The sequence below is a fragment of the Protopterus annectens genome, chromosome 6.part0, assembly GCF_019279795.1.
Source record: "Protopterus annectens isolate FY-2018-M chromosome 6.part0, PAN1.0, whole genome shotgun sequence".
Lineage (NCBI taxonomy): Eukaryota > Metazoa > Chordata > Ceratodontiformes > Protopteridae > Protopterus > Protopterus annectens.
In genome coordinates, this window is record NC_056737.1 from 400,267,753 (window position 1) to 400,289,113 (window position 21,361).

General features: G+C 38.3%; 1 protein-coding gene across 1 annotated transcript in view; it reads left to right on the forward strand.

Annotated features, from left to right (window-relative positions):
* The first annotated feature begins 12,036 nt into the window (after positions 1-12,036).
* LOC122804338 (spectrin beta chain, erythrocytic-like) overlaps positions 12,037-21,361 on the forward strand; it is a 2,132,081-nt gene continuing 2,122,756 nt past the window's right edge. Inside the window, exon 1 of the mRNA XM_044074141.1 lies at positions 12,037-12,198. The gene's annotated coding sequence lies outside the window, so the exon portion shown is untranslated. The remainder of the gene's footprint in view (positions 12,199-21,361) is intronic.

Below are 21,361 nucleotides of genomic sequence, written 5' to 3' on the forward strand. Positions count from 1 at the left end.
CTATAGCCGATACTTCATAGCAAGCGGCATATTGATCTAATTATTCACTGTCATCCCTGGCATTCAAGTACAGCAGCCTTGTGGATAGAGGGAAGAAGCTCCTGTTGAGTTTAGATGTTTTGCAATGTAAGCTGAGATACCACCTGCCTGAGGAAAGGTGGAAGTACTTGCCATGGGCAGGGTGAGTGGGATCATTGATTACCTTCCTAGCCCTTCCCACACACCAAGTCACATGCAGATTATCCATGGATGAGAGGAAGGAACCAATGACTTTTTCCGCTTTCCTCACAACCCTCAGGGGAGCCTTGCTGTCAGATGCTTTGCAGTTACCATACCAAACTATTATGTCATTTGAGAGGGTTTTCTTGATGAATCCCCTGTAGAAGGCTTTGAGGATGGAATTAGACAGGTTTGCCTTCCTCAGTTTCTATAGGAAGTGCAGACTTTGTTGTGCCTTCTTCACTTTGTGGCTAATAAGAGTCAACCAGGCTAGGTTATCTGAGATGTGCACCCTCAGAAACTTGGTGTTTTTGACTCTTTCCACTGCCACCTCCTTAATTTCCAGAGGTTGATGTTCTATGGGAACATCTATATTTGTTCCCATAAAAATACCTTATTCATCCTGGCAATGGTCTGATTAAAAGAAAATTCTTCCGGAGGAGAATAAAAATGAAAGTTTTCCTCTGTATCAGAAACTTGGGCTTGGGAATCTGCAGGAGAAAAGTTCCTATTTCTGTTAAAATCAGAATAATTAAATTCTGTTTCATCAGGAATAATTTTACAGGGAAGGCCCATCTGAAAAGGCTTCTGTGTACCATGACTTACTGCTTGTAATACCTGTCTCGCAATAACTTATTAATAATAATTAATAATGTTTAACTTTTTGTTTTTTCTTAGTAGTGGTTCCATCTAAAGAGGAGCAACTCAAAGGAGGAATGTGTGCCTGTTCTAATGGTCTCCTGCCCTGATTACCCTGAGAAGAATCTCCAAGGGTACCTCCAGACCAACAGAAGATGGCTCTCCCATTCCCATGTTGGACATTAGTACCACCAAAGGGGACATGGATGATCCCTAGTTCATACTGACCAAAAGGACTAGAACAACAGAGGAAGACTGAGAGGTAAGCGGTCTGAAAACAATCAGTGGCCTCTGCAGGTTCATCCACTATTGTCTAAGGCATAGACGGAGTCCCAAAAACAGCAAAGACTCCTTGGTAAGTGTTTTTTTTTTCTTTATAGATACTGTGGGAGAAGAACCAGCCAGATCAGAGTGAGTATCCATGCTAAAACTGGGAAAGAAGCACCAAAAATGGTATGCATAGTTGAAGTAAACTGGTTGGAAGTTAAGCTGTCACTGTGTGTTAGTGTTCATAAACAGCACAGCACTTATATGCACAATGTCCCAATCTCTTAAGTTACAAAAATTTAAAGTAAAACAGAATTCCACTGACAGTACTGTTCAAATACTGGCAAACACACTGACAGAATTAAAATGGCAGGTAGGTTGTCATGGAGTGAGAATAAGCATTACATTGACAGCAATTTCCCTCCAATTACTCCATAAACTTTTCTGATCCCAAATAGAAATGTACACAAGCAGTACACAATTCTTCACAAAATTGTCCTCAAACACTTTAATAAACTCTTTAAGCAAAAATAGTGGCCCTGACAGGAAACTTACCATATTGTGAAAAACTAGTGGGTTTCTTAGAGGGAAAATACAGTTTTTAGTTAAAAAAATAGATGAAATGCTAGTTTTTTTGAAAGGACAATAATTTCTCAGTGGAGAGGTTTCCCACTGGGGACTTACCTACCAGAAACAAAGTTCTTAGCTCCTGTGAAGCCAGAGAGATTTTTTTTTTGAGACATCAAGAAGCTACTGAAGAAAGCTTCACTAGGGTTGCTGATTTCCCTCCTTGGGATTAGCCACAGCACTGGATATAAAACCTTATTAAGCACTTTCATGATGCAGAATTTCATCAGAATAAAGCATGAGTGGATTCAACCACTTAAATAAACCTCCATATTAATCACGCCATGATCATCCAATACAATTCTTCAAAATAAACCTAATGAACATACAAAATAAAAACCCTTTTCATTATAAATTATCTATATTACATCAAAACAACCCTAGATCCGCGGTGGTGGTGCTGCGGTAGCATTGTCGCCTCACAGTAAGACGCTGTCCGGTTCAATTCACAGCTAGAGCGTCTTCTGCGTGGAGACATGCGTGAATGGGCGTACCTTCATTGAAGGTTGTGCGTCAGGGCTGGTAACTCGGCACATAAAAATCAACTACCAGTCATTAGCGGACCGGAGTTCCGCTGTGGCGACCCCTAACCGTGAAAAGCCGAAAGACACAAACAAACATCAAAACAACCCTATAGATTTCAATTTTAAAATGCAATTAATGGAAATCACCCTATTTAATTCAGGAGCTAGCCCTGTGTTTGTTTTGATTTGCCAAAACAGTTCCTGAGCTCCCAAATTTAAATCAGGAGCACCACCTCTTGGATTAATTAAAGGCTTTTCTATGAAAAGAAAAATAGGAACCTGGGATTAGAAAAATTCATCAAGTGTTTAGCAAGTGCATTATTGGGATTGCCTTTTACAATAACATAAGTGTATTTGAGCACTTTTTCCCTAAGGGATCTTCATGTTTTACCCATGTAAAATCCCTTACAATGCTAACAGAGTACTAAATAAACTAGACCTTTGGTCCCACAATTACAATGAAATTTAGGTTGGATCAACACATTCCCAACACTTGTATGTCTTACTTCCAAAATGCACTTATTCTAAGTACAACCACCACATTTATATGTATCCCCATCTTGCACTACCCTCTAAATTAATACCCAGACTTACCCATTCCATCATGTTTTTCAGACAAACCCCCTTCCTTGGCACAGACTTTGATAGGTTACCAAGTTTTTTGTTAACACCTACAAAATAATTAAAAATACTTTTAATTACTTTTAATCAACACTAAAAGTTGTGATGAATGCAAAAATCATATTACGATTTGAATTTTCTGTATGGGCACCCTGCTTATCCAATGGGTTTGAACCCAATAATAATCTGTAAAAAACAATGTCTCTTTTCAGTCGTACTTATATTACTAATGAAAGAATCAGGGTATCCTCTCCTCCAACATCCCCTTAGGTTTATTACACTCATCTAGGAAATCCATGGGTTCTAATACCATCCTTGCTGCCCTAGCAATCTGCCGTTTTACCACAGCTTTCTTCTGAAATAACAGATGGCAGCTAATAAAATGTAACACTGAGTTCGAATAAGTGAGATTCCTATAAATTGCTGACATAAACTTATTTTTTGTTGTGTCCTTTCTTATATAGCGTGAGGGCTATTGCAGCAGGAGGAATGAAGAACATCTGTTTCTTACAGCATGCAAAAAGTTACTTTGATAAATGAATATAATCCAGTATTATTTACCATGGATATTGGTAAAGATAAATTAGCAATGAATTTGTGACAAGCCTTTTCAATTATAGCTATCAGCCTTCTATCTCCAAATGTGGAATGCTACCTCTCACAATGTGAAGCAAATGTGGAATAGTTGCTAACAACTTATTTACAAGTTCAACAGGGAAGCTGGCATGATGAGAAAAATGTGTTACTTTATATTTATAAAACGTTATTTTGATGAATTGATAAGATTCATTATTATTTACCATAGGTGACACTCAAGAAAATGTTTAACACGGAATCATACCTCTCAATCACTTAACACAGGAAGTATAGACAAAGCCTAAAATAATGGGGGGAAGCCCAAAAATATGGACAAATTTTAATTATTGCTTTTATACAAGAAAGTTGCTAGAATGAAAGGTGTGCTAGCATGCATTTTCTGAAAGATATTGAAGTCTGAAACTCAAATATTTGTCATTATTTACCGGCATCGATTGTCAATGACTTGCCAAAAAACACAATTTTTTGAGGAACAGACCAAATATATGAGTTAAAAATCTGGACATTCTGCAAAAACTGGACACTTGAGAGGTATGCACTGAATGTGTGGCAAACACATTCAGTGTGGAACACCAAGAAACATGTAATTTTAAGACTCAAAATGAGGAATGTTCCTCGTTATGAGGTACACTTGAGATGTATGCTTTCAAAGTGGAACAACATGGAACTTTGGGCATTTTAAGATTCAAGAGCATTCCTCAGAATAAGGATATGAGCAGGAGAATCGCCTGTCAGCGTTAAATGGAGAACAATGCCAGAAGAAATATCCCAATAAATTTAACATACTTCAGAGTTTCAAACTCCTCTCCCATCTTACACAGCAAGTATGGAAATGAGAACAGGCCCTCAGGCATCGGGCCTCTATCTACACCCCTGGAAGGACATTGATTATACTTTAACACACACCCTGGAGGGCATTATTGTGTTTAGAGAATGGGCTCTCTGTAAAATTGTTGTGTTTTACTTACTTATTTGTATTTCTTTTATTACTGTATTATTTTTATATATTTTGAATGTAAAATTGTTCCTCTGCCTAATGTTTCTAAGTTGCTGTAGTATAGCAGTAGTATAGTACTAGTAGTAGTAGTGTAATATAGTAGCTGTTTCTCCCAGCAATTAATCAGATTGAACTTCACATTTACCTACACTAACAAACTGCAACTCCTGAATAACGGTGTCTACAGGATTGCAACTGGAAAACACAACAAAAATTGTTTCTCCCAGCAATTAATCAGAGGAGGTTTCACACACAAAAAGCATTTGTTAAGCATTCTCTTACAGTGCTGTGTAATTAAGCGAGTCACCATTTTGGTCAGCTATAGGGCTCTTTTCTGCTTGAGTGTTTGCCTCCTTCCTCTGTAACTAAAGTACACTGACTCTTACATTTATCTCTCTGACCCTAATTTTTACAGGTATAATTTATACCTTTCTGGCTTTCCAACACTCAGACATAAATTCCTGTTGAAAGTTTTACTTACTTGTCTGACATTTGAACAAGTAACCCTTATAATAATCCTCAAAATTGTATACTGTTGGCCTGTCTTTCCTGCTAAACAATAGTAAAATTAAAGTGCTGAGTGCAAGTAACATTACAGTGCTGAGTGCAGATTTTAGGCCCGTACATTAAACTTACCTCTGGTGTGGTGTCAGTCAATCAAGGTATTCCTCTAACCACTCCTACTGCCCCCCCGCCCCCTCTTTCCTCATACAGGTTAAACTGCTACAACTTAGTACAGGCATTGGTTCATCCCTGCTCTGCTTGCCCTCACTTCGCTCGGGCTTGCTTTGCACCCCACTCTGCCCCCAAATTCCTCCCGCCCCTGGTTCTGCTACATTTATTGGTACTAGACCACACCCCACTTTTTTTAAACCAATCAATAACAACTTGTCTCTCAGTAGCACCACTCTCAGCCTGATACCACCAGTCCTCCAACTCTACTATTCCTTTTGCCTAAGTTTCAAGTATCATTCAGTAGGTATGCTATCACCCAAAATAGTCTTATTAACTCTACTTCTACCCCTTTTACTCATTCCATATCTCCTAACCACCTATGAATATCAGGATAACCCAGGTTTCCACTACCCTAAATTCCAAACATCCATTCCATCTACAACAGATAATAATGCACCCTTACTCACTCCTCTCATGCTTACCTCCTTAACCCCTAAATACTACCATCTTACTAGACCTAGTTACATTAGTCATAAAACTAGACACTATTACAAAACTTTATTCAAAATCTTAAAACTCATACTCAGGATACACTACAACCTTACAACAGAGGATGGCAACATCCACCCAAACCCTGATCCATCCCCACCTGTTGGCCCTAACCCCCCTACTATATCCCCTACCACCATAGCTCCAACAAATAGACCTCCTAGCTCACTGCTGGCCTGCCATCTAAACATTAGGAGCATAAATAACAAAACTCAGCACCTGCATGCCCTCTTAGCTGTTCATTCCCCAGATATATTATGCCTAACAGAAACGTGGCTGAAGCCTGCCACCAAGGACCATGAGATTCTGCCACCAGGGTATAGGTGTTTCGACTGGACCGTACCACCAGAAAAGGTGGTGGGGTAGCCATACTTTACAAGTCTACCCTGTTTGTCAGCATAGACACCCAATAACCACCCCATAGACTGGATACTTGTCAATACCCATCTTCAATCTTAGAAATCAGGCATGTTGCCTGATGACCTAAGTGACCACTGTCTCACCTATGTAATCAAGCTCAAAGTAGACTGCTCCTACCAACCCACCTATAGAACATTAAGAAACAACAAGAATTTTATTCTCACCAAGTTTCAAAATGAACTTAAGGCATGCAACTGGTCAGTACTAAAATGTCTCCCCCCTAGATGAAGCAGTAGCATACTTTAACACCACATTCCTTGCTATTCTTAACTCCCATGCTCCCAGCCACTCTATTAGAACCAAAGTTAATATTGCACCATGGCTTTCTAAAGATAAAAAAAACAAAATTTCACTCAGAAACAAAGCATGGGCCACCTACCAAAAAACAAACGCCCCACTTGAGCAGCTAAGATTCAGACAGCTAAGGAATGACACCAAAAAATCCATAACCTTAGCCAAAAAGAACCACTAGTGCCATCTACTGCAAAAACACCAAAACAAACATCAAAAGTTCTGGGCAGGAATAAACAAACTACTCCACCCAGGCCAAACCGCCACCCCCCCCCCAGCTTCCCAACAAAAATCCCCAGTAGACATTGCTAATAACTTCCACAGCTTCTTCACAGAGACTATCCAGTCTTTAGCCAGCCAACTCTCTCCCAATGGCTCTAATTCTAATTTAGCCACACCCAATGCCCAAACATACTTTACCTTCCAACCTGTTCCTACTCAACTTATTCATGCCCTACTTAAGAAACTAAGACCCACCACCCTGGCTGCCGACCTCCTCCCAGCAGACTATCTGCAAAAGGCTGCTGACACTATAGCCTACCCCATCTCTATCTTGATCAACAGAGCTATATCTGAAGCTACTGTACCCACTATATAGAAACTCTCCCATGTCATACCTCTCCATAAAGGAGGTAGTTCCACTGAACTGTCAAACATTAGACCCATAGCTATTCTGTCACCTCTAGCTAAAATTATGGAGAAGTGTGTACACATACAGCTCATGCACTACCTCACACAGAACAAGCTGTTGTCCAACTTTCAGCATGGCTTTAAGCCACACCACAGTACTACTTCTGCCCTCCTCCCTTTCTCTACCGTCATTAACCACAACCGCAATAATAACAAACTATCCTCAGCACTCTTTCTAGATCTATCCAAGGCTTTTGACATGGTTGACCACAAAATGCTTATAAATACCTTGAAAGCCTTCTCCTTAAACAACCATGCACTCCAGTGGTTTCACTTCTACCTGCAGGACAGGCAACAGGCAGTCCTATGGCAGGACAAGCTATCATCTCGCCTGCCCATCACATTAGGAGTCCCCTAGGGCTCAATACTAGGACCCCTTCTTTTCTCCATCTTTATCAACGACCTTCATTCAGTCATCCCAGATGCTACCTGCATTCAATATGCGGATGACTCCACCTTGATTTGTTCTGACACCTCACCAGCTACTTTATTCACATTAACCCAAATTACCTTCAATACAGTGGAAAAATGGCTCTCCAATCAACATCTAATCCTAAACCCCAACAAAACTAAGTTGCTCCTCTTCTCCCCCACATGCAGGACCCCCCTGCCAGCCTTCAACATAACTGCTAACAATGGCACTATCATCTCCCCAGAAGCCCAAACTAAACTACTGGGTGTCATAGTTGATAACAACCTGAAGTTTGATGAGCATATCAATCAAACTATCAAAACCATTAATAAAAAACTTGGCTCTCTTTACAGAATCAAACCTTTCCTTGCCCCACTTACTAGAACTGCAATTGTGTGTTTCCGTCTGCTAGCAACTCTTCTCTATGCCTCACCTCTATTCTACAACTTAAACAAAACAGATCTTAATAAACTATCATCCTGCTATAACCATATTGCCAGATTTGCTACTGGCACAGCCTACCGGATACACCACTGTCACAACCTAAATTGCCTAGGATGGCTTGAACTGCCAAGCCTACTGCAGTTCAACCAGCTAATAGTGGCACATAAAGTTCTTTACCAACCAGAAAATACATCTGCACTAAAAAATATTATCAGCCCCTACACCAGCACCCAGCCACTGCGATCATCCACTAGACTCCTAGTTCAAACATACAAATACAACTACTCAGCTGGGGACTCTCTGTTTCCCAACTCTGTTGGAAAAATATGGAACAGACTCCCAGGTGACTTGACCCTAGAACCCTCACTAACTCAATTCAAAAACAAACTCAAGAAATACTTCAAAACTCATTGGTTATATCCTTGCACAAACCCTGACTAGTGACCTCTCTATTTCTTAGGTGCCTTACCTTCAACTACTTCTAACTTTTTTCTACCACTCCACTTCAGGAAGGGTCAATTGTATAACTGCTGCTCAGTGTGTCTTAAACCTGAATGTAATGTTATGTATGTTTAACTTTGAATATAATGTTATGTTTTGTAAAGTGTTTTATAATAAGTACTATATGTGCTAAATGCTGGTATTGCTTATGACTGTAATCTGCTTGAAACTAGCATTTACTAAATGTTGTGTGTATTATTACCTTGGAGCTTTTCTCCCCAGGCCTCCTCTGAAAATGGACATATATCCAGTTGGACTATCCCAGTCAACAAATGTAAAATAAATAAATAAATAAAATATGTAAATGGTGTTAGAGGAAGCATTTTACATCCAAAATGCAGGATTAAAAAATATATAATATCTAGATGTTTGCTTTATTTTTTGTTCCCTTATTTCTAAAAGAGTTTCTTGCCAGTCATTTGGGTATTGAAGTCACTAAATAATGACATACATTTGACTTTCAGACTTTATTTCCTTCAGGAAATTCATGTTAACACAAATCTTGTTGTTTAAATTACTTTTTAATTTTTTTATTTAAAATTTGTTCTTAAATAATGACATACATTTGATTTCAGACTTTATTTCCTTCAGGAAATTCATGTTAACACAAATCTTGTTTAAATTACTTTTTCATTTTTTATTTAAAATTTGTTCTTATTTTGGAGCCTTTGTTCCCCCTTTATTTCAGGCTTAATCCTCATTTCTTGAGCTAAAAGGTCAAGGCTCAAGAGGTGCACAAACCTCTTACCTGCTGCTGCTGCCATTGTGTCATCTATCTGTCTCTCCTTCTGTAACACAGACAGCCCCCACATACACAGACCTGTACTTCAAAAAATGCATGCTAGAAGAAGTCTTATTACTGCATGCACTTTGTGTGTGTCTGTTTTTTTTAACAGGAATAGGGTCCTGTTCTGAGCCTCTCCTCCCCCTTATTTTACGTTTTATTCCTCTAACTAAATAAGAGATGAGAGTTACGTAAATCTCTTGACTGCTACTGCCAGTGTTGGATCGCTCTCACTCTTCACACTCTCACGCACCCACACACACCTCGCTTTCATGCAAGCATTCACACACACAGACAGAATCATAAACACACATTCAGAAACATAAACATGCACACACTATTTTTCTTTTATATTTAGATTTTACACTCTCTAAGCAGCAAAAAGCTGCTTAGCGAGTGTAAAATAGCTCAATCTTTCTCTCATTCACTCACATGCATGCATACACACACACACACACACACACACACACACACACACACACACACACACACACACACACAGGCATAAACACACACGCACATTTTTTTAAATTTATTTTAGAGTCACTAAACAGCAAAAGCACTGCTTAGCGAGCATAAAATAATGGTGGCCATTCCGTTTTCTCAGTCCGAGCTCCACGGAGGCTTGATATGCTGCCGTGAAGCAGTGGACATATTTTTCAGTGGGCATTACTTGTACATTAATACTCTGCTGGAGAACGGTTGTTCTCCAATCGGGATAGTGATGTACAGTAAGCCCATTCTCAAAGACAAAGACAATTAATTTTGTCAATGCACAAATGTCATGCCAAGTGAAGTTTTACTCTACAAAGACAACAATTTAACTTATAATTTTTACAAGGTTACCAGTTTCAGCCATGAGAGGACTCTGATAGTGTTCATTTCCTCTGCTGTCTTGGTTTCTTGCCCATCAGTCTAACAGTAGATAACAGGAACATCGTTAATGTCTGTTTTGCATGCTTCCAGTTCACACCCATACCTCCTTATGGTCTCCAGAACTATTTTGGGTCTGGCTTCTTTAACTAAGTGACTTACCTGCCATTAATAGACAGTCTTAGTAAGGGTGAGGCATTATTAACAAAATGACACTAAGGTTTCTAGTTTAGGATGACCTGCAGTGGAGAAATTAATTCTTGTTTGCAATTTATTATTCATATTTTCATATTTATGTTCATATTTTCATAACTGAGAGACCTACATTTTATACAGGTGTATGGTGTGAAACACTAGTGTAGGAGACAGGACAATTCACTGAAAATGTTTGTTTCCATCACACTATACTGGAATTACTGCTAGTTCGTTTGTAATTATGAACATAAGCAATATTTCCATAATACTTTAAATTCTAACAAACTGTTGCATGACATTAGGTGAAACCTTAGATGTTGTTGCAGAAGACTGTTTTTGATACTTGCACTGTAAGTAGCACATTTTGAGAGATTTTCAGTATTATTTGTACTGCTGACTATGCAATTAAGAATATGCTTTCAGATTTCTGTAAATATCTCAATAAAAACACACTTATAGAGGAATATGTTTGGTATTGTGAAAGTTTAAGCCTGGTTAATGAAAATGTTCCAATAATATATGCTTAGGTTGTATAGTTTTCAAAATTTCAAAAATTGTTTGTGAAAGGTTAGAAAAAATATAATTCAGAGTTTGTGCGTTTGTCTTTTCCGCTTTTCTCGGTTAGGGGTCGCCACAGCAGAACTCCAGTCCGATTGGCAGTTGATTTTTATGGAGCCGAGTTGCCAGCCTGACGTCCAACCTTCAGCGAAGGCACACCCATTCATGCATGTTTTTTGGAGGCCACTCGACCGCGGGGAGAACATGCAGACTCCACACAGAAAGCAACTTCAGCCGAGAATTGAACAGGAGAACCTCTTGCTGTGAGGCAACAACGCTACTGCTGTACCAGAGTTTGTACTCACTATATTACAGTATTCATGGAAAAAACTATTAATGCACTGACAGTTCTTGCAAACACTACTTCTTATTGATAACATTATTAGCACAGTTTTAATAGCTTTTATTGTTCACAAAATATTTGTAGTTCTTTGTCTTATGCTTTTTAAGTTTACAATACAACTAAATAAAAATAAATATATTTTTCAGAAAATTCTCATGAATGCAACTTGCATTCCGTTTTCTCAGTCCGAGAGACGTGTATAGCCTGCTATAGGTGTGCTATTGAGTTAAGATGCTTAGCTGAGCTACCACCCCGCCCACGGGCAGTTGTGTCCTGCAAAAAAAAAAACTGAAAAAATGGCAAATGTCCTGAGATTTTAGGACAAAATTATTTACTATATTGTACGTAATCGTTGCATAAAACAATTATTCTGTATCTGAAATACCTAAATGTTGTAAGAAACAGAATAAGCAACTAAAATGCTACAAGAATAAGCTTTTATTTAAGCAAAAAAGTGAAGTTCTGTCCTTTGTACTGGTCGGGGGTATGTTTCGCCCTGCAAAATCTGACGTTTGTACCAAAAAAGTCCCACTTTGGGCATGTCAAAAGGTGGCAACACTAACGTAGGAATAACGGTATTATTTTTCACGCCCCAGCAGGACCCGGTGTGTCGCTAAACGATCGCGGTTAACTTGGCCACGCCCGTATAGGAATAACATTATTATCCTTCACGTCCCCAGCGAATCGCTAAGTGAGCGCTGCTGAATTGGCCCCGCCTTTCTAGGAATAACGGTATTGCCCACCACGCCCCAACAGGTTGCCTTAGTACACGCCTTCCCCATTTGGATAGCACCGCACATTATTTTTATTGCTGGGCGGGTCGTACACTGGATAGCTCGGAATTAGGGACTCTTGTCTTGCCATCCCTTCAGTTGCTCTGGGTTTTTCAATCTTTACTCGTTGCTCGCATTCTTTTGCAAAAGAACAAGTGCAGTTGGATATTATACAGTTTTTGAAGTTACCCTCAACCAGGTAAAATAAAACGTGCGTTGTAATTTTTGTGTAAAACAAGTGGTCGGCGACTCAGGTGTTTTAGTTTTTAATTTGTTTCCCGTCGTCACATAAGCACCTTTGCGGGGGTCTAATTTAAGGTGTTTTGATTGCTGTTTCAGTTGTGTTATTCTTTGCGTTATGAGTTGCCCTTGCTGAGTTATGCAGCTACATTTTAAAACGAAAAAAAAGTAGCTGTGTTGGGCACTGGCGTGAAGTGTCCTGTGTCTAAATGTGCGCTTATTTATAGAACTGCAGAGAAGCTTTAGCAAAACATGCGTACTGCTTTGGGACTGCTACACTGCTCTGGTATGTAAAGTGCATATAATATGTATTCTAAACATGTAAATATGCAACACATATATTAGCATTCCCATTTTAGAACCCCCTTACTTTGACTTTGGACGGATTTTTTGTGAGACTTTGTACCTTGTTTCATTTATGTGCTTGAAGATGGGGCATTTTCGAGCCTCCTGATTTGGTAAGATTGTTCACCCCACCCCATTTGCGCCCACCGAGGCTTTCGTAATATATGTCTTACAACCCTGCTTTTGACTAGTAACTGGATGACTGTGTGACAAAATGTTACCTTTTTAATAAGCTGAAAAAACTGATCTTAACTCTGTGAAAAACTTTTTTTAAAGAAAATTATTGCCAGTCAAAATATTTTGGTGACTGGACAAAATGAAACTGATTCTAAGTACGTTATAAAGTTTGATACACTGTTGATGGTATTTTATGCAGTTAGCAAAGACTACATGTGGTGTTTCTGTTTCTTAGCTGTGTAGTTCTTCTGACCATTTTATGTAAGGAAAATAATCGGTTAGATTAAAGCATTTTATTTAAATCTACCTAATTATAGTATGATTATATTTTAGATCGGGATTGTTTTTTGTATTTGTGATTCTTCAGTTGGATAGACTTTGTTACTTATAAGGGGATTCCGTCTATATTTCTGATGTTAATCAGATTCTCCACCAATAAATATTTACGTTAAAGACATGCAGGTAGGTCTGCCAGCGTGAATGGGCCTGCCTTCCTTGAAGGTTGGGCGTCGGGCTGGCAACTCGGCACTGTAAAAATCCACTGCTAATCATGAGGGGACCGGAGTTCCGCTGTGGCGACCTCTAACCGGGAAAAGCCGAACGTCTTTAGTGCCAGAAGTTGGAATTATGTATCCATTCACAACACGTTATTCCCAATTTTTACACACATGGTCGGGGTGCCGCTTCAACAGTGACAATCATGTATACCAAGGTTTATAAAATGTTTGGGATTGCTCCCCTAAGGGTCTTACCCATTTAAGAACTTTCCCTTGCGTGTTTTTATCAAAAACGTTTCATAATAAAGGCCAAAAATTAATGATAGGGGGGGGGGGGGTCTTCTTTAGACAGTGACACAAGCTTTGCAAATCATGTGTACATTGAGTTGCAAAACAGGGTAATAATTAGTTCCTAGGCATCAGTGCATGGGAATCTAAAATAGTCACTATGTCTGAATTTTGTATAAGAGAGCAAAGTCAGTTGATGGCACCATCCTTTTGTAAACTGGGTAAGTTCATGGCCATAACCAGTAAAATTATGTCTAGTTTCAGCAGTATTTTTTTTCTTTTTTTTTCAGCGTGCTTATGTTTGTCCACTTTGTTTGTTTGACAGGTTATTTTTAGAGGGAGTCCAAATGGGAACCCCCAGTAAACACTTACAATTATTGAGAAACATAACCCATGCATGCTACAAACACATATGAGTAACGGGTAGATATAGCCAAAACAGATGAATCATGGGAAAGACTTATAAAGTGGGATCAAGTAATCATGTATACAAAAACTCCATCCATCACCTTTTTTTCCCATTTTTGCACATGGGGTTGGGGTGTCACTTCCAGAGTGGCTATCATCTATAGCCAAGTTTTACACCATCAGGTGACTAGCCCGGCTGCAGTTCTTGAAATCATACATTCACACACACACACTCACACCTATGACCAGTTTTATAGGTACATAAGAGGTTACTAATCAAGAGGCCCTATAGCTTTTACAAACCTTGCCATGTTAATCCCATGTATCCCCATTTGTTCTTTTTTAGGTAGTTCATGGAACAAATTTGTGAACAGAGTGGGCCTGTGATCAACACCAGCTATCCTTGTCCATGAGGGACATGGGTGCCACCCCAGGGGTGAATTTGCAGTCTCCCATCCAATTATCTAGGTTGCATTTGAATATGGTCAGTGAGGAGCTCTGTTTTAAGTGACTAGGGAGTCTATTCCAGAGAAGTGGCAGTTTCTGGGAGACGTATCTGTCTCTCCAGCGTGATCTGTTAATGTCACAAGCAAGGTTGAGATCCCTAGAGTGAGGTACTCTTGAGCCATTTGACTTGTGGATGTGCAATGTTTTCATTAGGGCAGGGTTGGAGTGGAGATTGCCTATAGGCCAGGCACAAGTCACCTCTCAGCAGCCTATAAGATACAGAGTAAAGTGACAGGGCTTTCATCCTGTCCACATAGGCAATTGTTTGGAGTTCCTGTATTTTCTTGGTGAGAAACCTCTGAGGTCTCTCCAGCTGCTGCAGATGTCTGGTGAGGTACATGCAAAAGGGTGAATTATACTCTGTAAGTGGTCTGATAAGGGTGAAGTACAGTGGAGTTATAACATCCCTTGACCTGGATACTATGGCCTTGCTTATGAAGTGCATTATGTAGAAGGCTTTCCTTACCACTGTGGAAACTTGGTGGTCAGAGATTAGATTATCAGCCTTTGTTCCCAGGTTTTGCATCACTGGGTTGTAACTCGGTGGGGTGCTGTAAATATTGCAATTTGTAAGGAATTCCATTTTGCCAAAGGGAATAATAATGCATTTTTTTTTTGCATTTAGTTTTAGACCATGGCTTTGGCACCAGTTATTTCTTTGTGTTAGCTCTTCTTGTAATATGTTGCCATTGTTGGGGGAGTCAGTGATTGCTCATAGTCTGCAATCATCAGCGAAGTTGGTGAGGCAAAGGCCATCTACTTTGAGTGTCCAATCCACCTAATGCATGTCTTTGGAATTTGGGAGGAAAATTGAGCACCCAGAAAAAACCTACGCGAACACAGGGAGGACATGCAGACTCCACACAGAAGGCACCCCAACTGAGAACCTCTTGCTGTGAGACAAAAACGCTGTCTGTTGCATCACTCTACAGCCAAATACAAAAAATATACAGGGGAAAAATGAAAGAACTGGCATAGAAATAGCAATATATGTGCAGTATTTAAAGTGCAGAGATATAAACTTGAATATAAATTGCAGAAATCATTAAAATATTGCACATGATTGAACAATTCATACATATATGAACTCATTTAAGTGATTTAAAAATTCATACAGATATGAGCTCATGTAAGTTTTTAAATTATAAATACAAATAACTGAGCAACAGGATAAGAAATAAAAAATATACACACATATGTGTGTGTGTGTGTGTATGTATGTGTGGTGAATACATATCACTATGAATAGAAAAAACAGTATATGCAGAATCTGATCTAAATTCTAAATAAAAATAAGTAGGCAGTAGAACTGAGAAATGCTGTGTATGTACAACATCAGGTCTACTTCTAAATTTCAAACTTTCAAAAAGTTTATTTTCTTATGGTCGAGACCATAAGATTGAAGTTTTGAAATTTAAATTAAACAAATATCTTTTTTTTTTTTAAGTTTTTGCCCGCACCCCCTGCTACTTAAATATACCAACTCCGAGATTGTTGCACTACAGTGAGGAAAATGGTAAATATACCATTCCACGTTCTATGGCAATCTCCATTTAAATGGTTTGAAGTTTCAAAACTTTGATCTTATGTTCTCGACCATAAGAATGTCGACTTTTTGAAAGTTCAAAATTTAGTAGACCTACAGTATCATGTATAAAATTCTTTGAATGTTGTAATATATATAATCTTGTATAAAATACCCTTGGAACTGCTTTCTCAGACTTTTAAGCTTTATTTTCAGGAGATAGCAGTGATAACTCAGCTTTGTGCATAATTCTGATTCTGAGTACTCCTCCATACCTTATTGCAAGTCTGCTAGGTTTATGTGAATTACCATTTGTATAGTCCCATTTATAATATGTTTTCACCTCCAATGTTGTGTTCCAGTCTTGTATTCTGTGTACATTGCCCTTAAATGGGAGTACAGTAATTCCTGTAAAACAACAGTTGTTTTCTACTTGTAACTGATTTAGGAATTAGCTGTAATTGGGTGAGTGACATAATCATTACCTATGTTTGCTGGTATTCATTTGGGTTTAACATTGTGCATCAAATAGTTGTACCAAGATGATACATAAACCAAACAGTAATTCAGTTTTGGTTATTTTTATTAGAAAGTGTCCTGATAAGATGCAAATTGTGTGCAGAGCAAAAGCAGAAAGCTTATCACTTTTATTATTTCCCGAATTAAGTCATTATCCAAGTGAAAATGTGTTTGTTCTGATGGTTGTAAGTCCGGCATTGTCCCCATTTGGGCTAGAGTATTTCACTTTTTTCTTTGTTGTTGCTGCTTTAGTGTTATGTGTATAGACATGTATGTAAGTATATATTGTCATTAATTCATTATCTTTTTCCCCATCGCCTTTGTTCACAATACAGCTTGTAGTCAACCTTTAGATAATTGATCCAGGCTGTCCCTTATTGAAAGAGGAGAGCATTCATTAGCATGAGTGACCCTTCTTCCCTGAACATCTTTTCAGACTAGAGCTCGTTTTAGATAGTTGGTTAGTACTGTCACAGAGAGCTAACTACAGCTGTTCTCTGCCATGTCCTTGCAGGGTAAATTCTTTCTGCCTGTACAATGAAAAGAATGCTGTATAGTCCTTTCATACTTTTCAACACACTCTGCTGATAACTGCCCTGGCCAATCCATGGCCAAGACGCATCTGCCTTTCTTCAGGACATTGTCTCTCCCCATCTGACAGACATTCCCTTTCATCACAGCTTAAAATAACCTTCTCACTTCAAGTGGTAACAACAACAAGATTGTGACAAATGAATGGAGCACAGCACTGTGTGATTACTACGACTGCCTAGTTCTCATAAACCGAAGATGGGACAGTTTTTTATTCAATGTGAGATATTTTCTAGGACAAACCATACTCTCACCCAGTGATATTTTTTCATATTTTCATCAGAATAAAACAGACTGTAGTTTAATTTTAGTTTATATGGTGTCACACTATACTAAAATGATCACCATTTAGTATCAAAGTTTTTGCAAAATATGTACAGAAAAAGAAAATATTATTTTTAGTAAAATATTAGGACAATTGTTATTTTTATTTTTTTGTGCTGGACACAGCTCACCAAATACCTACAAAGAAGCAGGATATGGTATTGGTAAATGGTATACTGATTTAATAAGTTTATGTCTCATTATGTGTAGTTCATATTTTGTTTTCCTTTACCGCATAGAGTTTGTTGTCGAACCCTGTTTTCTGTTTGAAGCTTTATCTGATAAAAAAAATGCAAAATTTGTTTATGTTCTGAAAATTACTCTTGTTTCTAGAAGAAATCAACGAGTTGGTAAGCTTAGTGCTATGTCTGAAACTGGTGCCTTAGACAGTTGATAATGATTAGCAGCCGTAGCACCAGCACTCATGCAGTTATAGCTCTCTGCTTCTCCGTAATCCATAAATCCACACTCTAGTTATAGTCTGTAAATAAATGAATTCATGAACAAGGTCAATTAACTTTAGAGGAAAGCTATAGGCAGCAGACCATCATATTTTTTAAGTCAGCAAATGATTCATTGTTGCAAGCCATATAATAAAAGTGTATTTAATATGTTGGCTATTCCTGCTTACTGCCTTCACGTATGATCATCTTTTGAAATGCTAATAATTTTTCTATAATGTCAGTTTTTTTCTCTTTTATCTCTTGGTTTCTATATATTGCGGTGGTGGTGCTGCGGTAGCGTTGTCGCCTCACAGTAAGACATTGTCCTGTTTGATTCTCAGCTAGAGGGTCTTCTGTCTGGAGACATGCGTGAATGGGCGGACCTTTATTGAAGGTTTTGCGTCAGGGCTGGCAACTCGGCATGTAAAAATCTACTGCCAATCATTAGCGGACCGGAGTTCCGCTGTGGTGACCCCTAACCCGGAAAAGCCAAAAGACAACAACAGTCTCTTGGCTTCTATCCTTTATAAACACAATGCGAGTGGTATAACACTTTGGATGAGCTCTTTGTATACATTATTTTTATTTTTATTTATACGTTGACTGGGTTACCCCACAAGGCCAATGGCCTCTTTTTAGGGGAGACTTGGAGTGGTATTCATACTGACTAGGAAATGTTGCCAGAGTACTGGAGAACTTCCCTTACTCTTGGGAACTTTTACTTCCAACCTGAGCTATCAACAACTCACTCTGTTGGGGCCATGGTTAAAAGTCTTATTATTGAATGGGTCAGGATTATTATTGCACTATTTGTTTTTTCCAGTGCTGTGATTAGTATGATGTTTTTTAGAATCTCACTTATGTAACTGATTTAGATATTATCTTATGTTCGTAAAGATAGTGGCCAATGCATTTGTAGTCTCTAGATTAGTGAATTACCTTGACCACCTGTTCAGTCACATTAGCTAGCACTTAGTGTGTTTCAGTTTGTCTGGAATCCAGGTGCATTATCTACCACTATTTTACTCTCTGTTGTAGTCAGTGGTTTACCACTGGCTTAGGAGGCTATTTTCCAATGTGTCAGTGACACCTCTACTGATAGTTAACTCATAGTTATTTTTTAACCTCTTTGCTGTTCACAGTTTTCAAGAAGGATATGTATTTAATGCTGACTTATTCTGAGTATTTGTGGTCCTTTTTTGTGTAAAGGATTGTATATCTAAAATGGCTTGATTTATTGTTGGGAACGTTTCTGGGAGTGATACTAGGACAGCCATCTCTAAAATATCCTTAGGTTATGCTCCTAGCCTCAAATGCTAGAAGCACATTTTAAGTTTTAATGAAACAATTGCTTTTAATGTAACTTTATGTTAGAACATTTCAATAGAATAAAAATCTGATCTTTATGTGGTAATCTGAAAATGCAGTCTGTCTTAGGCCTGAAAATGATAACATTCTACATTTATATTTTGGTAACTTTCAGGTTTGTTCTCTGAAGAGAACAGTTAGTTATACTTTTATGCTTAAACTGAATATTTTACAAATCTTATTTTATCAGTTTCTAATTGCCATTTTTAATTTTATTTTGACCGTACCTACAAAACATCAGCATCTATAGACAGCATTCAGCCAGTTCTGTTGGCATAGAGGGATACAGCTCTGACAATGACCCAGATGACTGATTTCAGTTAGCGGCTTAGGTATGGGAACAGCAAGCCAGATAAAAGAAAGGAAAGACAAGGTGGATCATGAGCAGAGTACAAAGTTTGGATAGACTCTGGACGAGTCAAGGCTGTTGAGGGCTGTTGAGCTCTTGCAAAATTGGGTGATTATACTCATTGCATGCCATCCTTTGAGGATGACATGGGTATGCACAGCAGGACTGGTTGGGACATAAACAGCCCCCCCCCCAATATTCCCTGAAGCAGAAAGACAACACCACTCTCGCCACCCCCCAACCTTCACATCTGGAAGGAGTGAGTGGCCAGTAAGGCTGTCTTTACCTGGAGGAACAAATTTGCTACCTGGGTGGGTGGAAGGAAGGTTTGATGTTTACTGTTACTAAGAAACAACAAAAACAAATGCATTTCTGTATAGCTTTCATATTCTCTTAAAAATTTCAGGGCAAGGGTCCTGGATACTTAAGTCTTATACAACACATTGGATGTAACATCTCAAAAATACATAGATATTGATTCGCAGCTGTATAAACAATGTTATTTTGTTATATTAATTAAATAACAGAAAATGTCACTTTTGCATGTAAATATGAACATGTCAAAACTGTGGTCTTATTATAGCAATTAAAATGACAGAACTTCTCTGAGAAGTATTGTATTGTATTTAGTTCTAATGTCATAAAACACATGGAGGATATAATTTTAATGTTCAAGGCTGATTAACACATTAAGTATGATATATATTTTTTGTTATTCATATGGCCAGGCCGCCTGAAGGCTGTATAGGCCCTTGGTGGTTCGTACCAGTATTGGAGTGTATCTTTAATCTGCTTTCAATTTTATAAGTAATTTCTCTGGAAAATATCTCCTAATAGTCTGCTAGAGAATTTGTGATGACCTTTATTTACATGTAGTCACTGCATAATGTAATGTGTGCTGCTGCATGTTGTTCAGACATCTAAAGTTGGGGAGAAGGCCCAAAATAAATCCATGAAATGACCTCCATTTAGAGAAAAATGATTTTTGCTTCTGATGTAATGCAAACTCATATGCTTGTATTTACCAGGCTGTGGATTATGATTCATTACTGAGACTAAGCAGAAATCCATTAAGATTCCAAGAGCAGGATAAGTTATTTCTTACACTTATTTCATTGAATTGCACTTCTGTAATGCTTATAATTGTGCTATATAGTTAATCTACTACATTTTGCACTGTTATAAAGCTTTTTTACTGTTTCACTGCATTTATGTACTGTTTTATACTGTTTTAACTGCATTTTTCATTGCTAGATACTGTTTCATTACTCTAATTGCATGTTTACTGAATTACTTAACTGTAAACTGCCTTTTTATACTGAGAGTTGTATTTTCTGTTTGTGAGTGCTCTAGCCATGCTTTTCTGCGCATTTTTGATTTTTTGAGGTTTCTGTGTTCTAGTCAGATATCATATAACTGATTTGATTGCAGTTAAAAGCATTCTCTAGAGTCTCCTTGCTCCTTTATCTGTTAAAAACTTTCATTTAGTGGCTACAGCTAGTAGCTGTAATAGTTTCTCACCCCCCCATTGTTGTCTTGTTCTTATACTTAGTGGTTTTGCAGTTGCCCGCCCATACTGCATATTTGATCTGAGCCACTCCTCCCAGTCTAGTGTCATTAGTTCATTCTAAATACTAGAGAGAGAACATTTGTGAATGCCAGCCCACTTATATTCTTAACCTTGAATTAACTTCTGTTCCAGCTTTCTCCTTTTCAACTTTACTTTAAAAAAAAAAAAAAATTCTCAGCTGGTTTACCCCTTTCCTGTAATGAGTCTAGTC